Source organism: Arachis hypogaea, chromosome 1 (genome assembly GCF_003086295.3).
Source record: "Arachis hypogaea cultivar Tifrunner chromosome 1, arahy.Tifrunner.gnm2.J5K5, whole genome shotgun sequence".
NCBI lineage: Eukaryota > Viridiplantae > Streptophyta > Magnoliopsida > Fabales > Fabaceae > Arachis > Arachis hypogaea.
This window is the reverse complement of record NC_092036.1, coordinates 87,021,063-87,028,064: the sequence shown is the minus strand read 5'-3', so window position 1 is coordinate 87,028,064 and position 7,002 is coordinate 87,021,063. Positions and strand designations below refer to the sequence as shown.

The 7,002-nt window shown below is 42.3% G+C and overlaps 1 non-coding gene across 1 annotated transcript; it reads right to left on the bottom strand.

Annotated features, from left to right (window-relative positions):
- Positions 1 to 228: 228 nt before the first annotated feature.
- LOC112717248 (small nucleolar RNA R71) lies at positions 229 to 336 on the bottom strand. The gene has a single exon (XR_003160609.1). It is a non-coding gene; the product is annotated as a small nucleolar RNA R71 (small nucleolar RNA).
- Between the last annotated feature and the right edge of the window lie 6,666 nt (positions 337 to 7,002).

The following is a 7,002-nucleotide window of genomic DNA, read 5'->3' as shown; positions in this document are numbered from 1 at the left end:
CTTCCATTGGAAGATCCTCATCAGTTTTTAGCTGAATTCTTGCAAATCTGTGACACTGTCAAGACTAATGGGGTTGACCCTGAGGTCTACAGACTTATGCTATTCCCTTTTGCTGTAAGAGACAGAGCTAGAATATGGTTGGACTCACAACCTAAAGAAAGCCTGAACTCTTGGGAAAAGCTAGTCAATGCCTTCTTGGCAAAGTTCTTTCCACCTCAAAAATTGAGTAAGCTTAGAGTGGAAGTCCAAACCTTCAGACAGAAGGAAGGAGAATCCCTCTATGAAGCTTGGGAAAGATACAAACAATTAATCAGAAAGTGCCCCTCTGATATGCTTTCTGAATGGAGCATCATAGGTATTTTCTATGATGGTCTCTCTGAACTATCCAAGATGTCTTTGGATAGCTCTGCTGGAGGATCTCTTCATCTGAAGAAGACGCCTACAGAAGCTCAAGAGCTGATTGAAATGGTTGCAAATAACCAATTCATGTACACTTCTGAAAGGAATCCTGTGAACAATGAGACCAATCAGAAGAAAGGAGTTCTTGAGATTGACACTCTGAATGCCATACTGGCTCAGAATAAAATATTGACTCAACAAGTCAATATGATTTCTCAAAGTCTGTCTGGAATGCAAAATGCACCAAGCAGTACTAAGGAAGCTTCATCTGAAGAAGAAGCTTATGATCCTGAGAACCCTTCAATAGAAGAGGTGAATTACATGGGAGAACCCTATGGAAACACCTATAATCCTTCATGGAGAAATCATCCAAATCTCTCATGGAAGGATCAACAAAGACCTCAACAAGGTTTCAACAACAATAATGGTGGAAGAAACAGGTTTAGCAATAGCAAGCCTTTTCCATCATCTTCTCAGCAACAGACAGAGAATTCTAAGCAGAATACCTCTGACTTAGCAACCATGGTCTCTGATTTAATCAAAACCACTCAAAGTTTCATGACTAAAACAAGGTCCTCCATTAGAAATTTGGAGGCACAAGTGGGTCAGCTGAGCAAGAAAATTACTGAACTCCCTCCTAGTACTCTTCCAAGCAATACAGAAGAAAATCCAAAAGGAGAGTGCAAAGCCATCAACATGGCCGAATTTGGAGAGGAGGAAGAGGCAGTGAACGCCACTGAGGAAGACCTCAATGGACGTCCACTGACCTCCTATGAGTTCCCCAATGAGGAACCATGGGAATCTGAGGCTCAAAATGAGACCATAGAGGTTCCATTGGACTTACTTCTGCCATTCATGAGCTCTGATGAGTATTCTTCCTCTGAAGAGGATGAGTATGTCACTGAAGAGCAAGTTGCTAAATACCTTGGAGCAATCATGAAGCTAAATGACAAGTTATTTGGAAATGAGACTTGGGAAGATGAACCCCCTTTGCTCACCAAAGAACTGGATGACTTGTCTAGGCAGAAATTACCTCAAAAGAGACAGGATCCTAGGAAGTTCCCAATACCTTGTACCATAGGCACCATGACCTTCAAGAAGGCCTTATGTGACTTAGGGTCAAGTGTAAACCTCATGCCTCTCTCTGTAATGGAGAAGCTAGGGATCTTTGAGGTGCAAGATGCAAAAATCTCACTAGAGATGGCAGACAACTCAAGAAAACAAGCTTATGGACTTGTGGAGGATGTTCTGGTAAAGGTTGAAGACCATTACATCCCTGCTGATTTCATAGTCCTAGAGACTGGGAAGTGCATGGATGAATCCATCATCCTTGGCAGACCCTTCCTAGCCACAGCAAAGGCTGTGATTGATGTTGATAGAGGAGAATTGATCATTCAAGTGAATGAAGAATCCTTGGTGTTTAAGGCTCAAGGATATCCCTCTTTCACCATGGAGAGGAAGCATGAAGAGCTTCTCTCAAAACAGAGCCAAACAGAGCCCCCACAGTCAAACTCTAAGTTTGGTGTTGGGAGGCCACAACCAACTTCTAAGTTTGGTGTTGAACCCCCACATTCAAACTCTAAGTTTGGTGTTGGGAGGTTCCAACATTGCTCTGAGTATCTGTGAGGCTCCATGAGAGCCCTCTGTCAAGCTACTGACATTAAAGAAGCGCTTGTTGGGAGGCAACCCAACGTTATATTTTATCTATTTTCCTTTGTTATTTTATGTTCTTTTGTAGGTTGATGATCATGAGAAGTCACAAAATCAATTGAAAAAGCAAAAACAGAATGAAAAACAGAAAGAAAAATAGCACACCCTGGAGGAGAGCGTGCTGGCGTTTAAACTCCAGTGAGGCTAGCTGTTGGGCATTTAACGCCCAATCTGGCACCATTCTGGGCGTTTAACGCCAGAAAGGGGCACCAGACTGGCGTTAAACACCAGAAAAGGGCAAGCATTCGGCGTTAAACACCAGAAATGGGCACCAGCCCGGCGTTTAACGCCAGAATTGGCTCAAAACGCATTTTTGCTTGCCATTTGGTGCAGGGATAACTTTTCCTTGACACCTTAGGATCTGTGGACCCCACAAGATCCCCACCTACCCTACCACTCTCTCTCTTCTTCACCCATTCACCAATCACCTCAACACCTCTTCCCCAAAAACCCTTCACCTATCAAATCCCATCTTTCTCTTCACCACTCACATCCATCCTTCATAAAACCCCACCTACCTCACCCTTCAAATTCAAACCACTTTCCCTCCCAAACCCACCCATACATGACCGAACCATGAGCCCCCCCACTCCTATATAAACCCATCTTCACTCCTTCATTTTCACACAACCAAACCACCACTTCTCCCCCTTTTTGGCCGAACACAAAGCCATTCCCTTCTTCCTCATTTCTTCTTCTTCTACTCTCTTCTTTCTTCTTTTGCTCGAGGACGAGCAAACCTTTTAAGTTTGGTGTGGTAAAAGCATTGCTTTTTGTTTTTCCATAACCATTTATGGCATCCAAGGCCGGAGAAACCTCTAGAAAGAGGAAAGGGAAGGCAAAAACTTCCACCTTCGAGTCATGGGAGATGGAAAGATTCATCTCAAGGGTGCATCAAGACCACTTCTATGAAGTTGTGGACTTGAAGAAGGTGATCCCCGAGGTCCCTTTTTTACTCAAAAAGAGTGAATATCCGGAGATCCGACATGAGATCTGAAGAAGAGGTTGGGAAGTTCTTACCAACCCCATTCAACAAGTCGGAATCTTAATGGTTCAAGAGTTCTATGCCAATGCATGGATCACCAAGAACCATGACCAAAGTGTGAACCCGGATCCAAAGAATTGGCTTACTATGGTTCGGGGGAAATACTTGGATTTTAGTCCGGAAAATGTAAGGGTGGCATTCAACTTGCCCATGATGCAAGGAGATGAACATCCTTACACTAGAAGGGTCAACTTTGATCAAAGGTTGGACCAAGTCCTCACAGTCATATGTGAAGAGGGCGCCCAATGGAAGAGAGATTCAAGAGGGAAGCCGGTTCAACTGAGAAGGCATGACCTCAAACCCGTGGCTAGAGGATGGTTGGAGTTTATCCAACGCTCAATCATCCCCACTAGCAACCGGTCCGAAGTTACTATAGACCGGGCTATCATGATCCATAGCATCATGATTGGAGAAGAAATAGAAGTTCATGAGGTGATATCCCAAGAACTTTATAAGGTGGCGGACAAGTCCTCTACCTTGGCAAGGTTAGCCTTTCCTAATCTCATTTGTCACCTCTGTTATTCAGTTGGAGTTGACATAGAGGGAGACATCCCCATTGATGAGGACAAGCCCATCACTAAGAAGAGGATGGAGCAAACAAGAGACCCCTCTCATCATCAAATCCCTGAGATGCCTCAAGGGGTGCACTTTCCTCCACAAAACTATTGGGAGCAACTAAACACCTCCCTAGGAGAATTGAGTTCCAACATGGGACAACTAAGGGTGGAGCACCAAGAACACTCTGTTCTCCTCCATGAAATTAGAGAAGATCAAAGAATCATGAGAGAGGAGCAACAAAGACAAGGAAGAGACATTGAGGAGCTCAAGCACTCCATGAGATCTTCAAGAGGAAGAACAAGCCGCCATCACTAAGGTGGACCCGTTCTTTCATTTCCTTGTCCTTTATTTTCCTGTTTTTCGAATTTTAGTGCTTATGTTTGTCTATGTTTGTGTCTTGTGATCATTAGTGTCTTAGTGTCTATGCCTTAAAGTTATGAATGTCCTATGAATCCATCACCTCTCTTAAAAAAAATGTTCTTAATTGAAAAAGAGAAGAATTGCATGAATTCTGAATTTTATAACAGTTTAATTATTTTGATGTGGTGGCAATACTTTTGTTTTCTGAATGTATGCTTAAACAGTGCATATGTCTTTTGAATTTGTGGTTCATGAATGTTGGCTCTTGAAAGAATGATGAAAAAGGAGACATGTTACTGAGGATCTGAAAAATCATAAAAATGATTCTTGAAGCAGAAAAAAAAGCAGTGAATACAAAAAAAAAATATTCGAAAAAAAAAGAGAGAAAGAAAAAGAAAGAGAAAAAGAAAGAAAAAGAAAGAAATAAAGTTGTGATCCAAGGCAAAAAGAGTGTGCTTAAGAACCCTGGACACCTCTAATTGGGGACTCTAGCAAAGCTGAGTCACAACCTGAAAAGGTTCACCCAATTATGTGTCTGTGGCATGTATGTATCCGGTGGTAATACTGGAAGACAGAGTGCTTTGGGCCACGGCCAAGACTCAATAAGTAGCTGTGTTCAAGAATCATCATACTTAACTAGGAGAATCAATGACACTATCTGGATTCTGAGTTCTTAAAGAAGCCAATCATTCTGAATTTCAAAGGATAGAGTGAGATGCCAAAACTGTTCAGAGGCAAAAAGCTAAAAGCCCCGCTCATCTAATTAATACTGATCTTCATAGATGTTTTTGGAATTCATTGCATATTCTCTTCTTTTTATCTTGTTTTATTTTCAGTTGCTTGAGGACAAGCAACAATTTAAGTTTGGTGTTGTGATGAGCGGATAATTTGTACGCTTTTTGGCATTGTTTTTAGTATGTTTTTAGTATGATCTAGTTAGTTTTTAGTATATTTTTATTAGTTTTTAGTTAAAATTCACTTTTCTGGACTTTACTATGAGTTTGTGTATTTTTCTGTGATTTCAGGTATTTTCTGGCTGAAATTAAGGGACCTGAGCAAAAATCTGATTCAGAGACTAAAAAGGACTGCAGATGCTGTTGGATTCTGACCTCCCTGCACTCGAAGCGGATTTTCTGGAGCTACAGAAACTCAATTGGCGCGCTCTCAACGGCGTTGGAAAGTAGACATCCTGGGCTTTCCCGCAATATATGATAGTCCATACTTTGCCCAAGATTTGATGGCCCAAACTGGCGTTCAAAGTCACCCTCAGAATTCCCAGCGTTAAACGTCGGAACTGGCACAAGAATGGGAGTTAAACGCCCAAACTGGCACCAAAGCTGGCGTTTAACTCCAAGAAGAGTCTCTACACGAAAATGCTTCAATGCTCAGCCCAAGCACACACCAAGTGGGCCCGAAAGTGGATTTTTATGTCATTTACTCATCTCTGTAAACCCTAGGCTACTAGTTCTCTATATATAGGACCTTTTACTATTGTAAAAAAAATCTTTGGACATCTAGTTCTTAGATCATTGGGAGGCTGGCCATTCGGCCATGACTAGACCTTGTTCTTATGTAATTTCAACGGTGGAGTTTCTACACACCATAGATTAAGGTGTGGAGCTCTGCTGTACCTCGAGTATTAATGCAATTACTATTGTTCTTCTATTCAATTCCGCTTGTTCTTGTTCCAAGATATCACTTGTTCTTCAACTTGATGAATGTGATGATCCGTGACACTCATCATCATTCTCACCTATGAACGTGTGACTGACAACCACCTCCGTTCTACCTTAGATTGGGTGAATATCTCTTGGATTCCTGATACACGATGCATGGTTGATCGCCTGACAACCGAGCGCTCGCCTGACAACCGAGTGCTCGCCTGACAACCGAGCCAGCCATTCCGTGAGATCAGAGTCTTCGTGGTATAGGCTAGAACTGATGGCGGCATTCAAGAGAATCCGGAAGGTCTAACCTTGTCTGTGGTATTCTGAGTAGGATTCAATGATTGAATGACTGTGACGTGCTTCAAACTCCTGAAGGCGGGGCGTTAGTGACAGACGCAAAAGAATCACTGGACTCTATTCTGGCCTGATCGAGAACCGACAAATGGATAGCCGTGCCGTGACAGGGTGCGTTGAACATTTCCACTGAGAGGATGGGAGGTAGCCACTGACAACGGTGAAACCCTTGCATAAGCTTGCCATGGAAAGGAGTAAGAAGGATTGGATGAAGACAGTAGGAAAGCAGAGAGATGGAAGGGACAAGCATCTTCATACGCTTATCTGAAATTTCCACCAATGAATTACATAAGTATCTCTATCTTTATGTTTTATTCGTATATCACCCATATCCATTTGAGTTTGCCTGACTAAGATTTACAAGGTGACCATAGCTTGCTTCATACCAACAATCTCTGTGGGATCGACCCTTACTCGCGTAAGGTTTATTACTTGGACGACTCAGTACACTTGCTGGTTAGTTGTGCGAAGTTGTAGTGATCACAATTTCGTCCACCAGCCCGCTAATTCTAGCTTTTGAAGGACTTTCCGCAAGGGTTGATCTGTCCGAACATATATGGTATGGCTTTGAAAATATGGCCGAAGTCTTCGTGCCAAAAATGTCAAAGCTAAAGCCAGCTTTTCGATCTTCGGATAGCGAAGTTCAGCATTTTGTAGAGTCTTGCTGATGAAGTAGATTGGTAGCTGCTGATTTTGCCTTTCTGCAATAAGAACAGAGCTTATGGCCCAGTCACGAATAGATAGATATAGATAAAGTGGTTCCCCTTGAAGGGATGTTTGTAAAACAGGGGGTTTTGAAATAGTTTCTTTTATGGCTGTGAAAACTTTCACATTCATCAGTCCAATGAAAAGCTTTTTTCTTTTAGTGTTTGGAAAAAATTGAAAGATTTAGAAGCTAGGAAAGGAAGG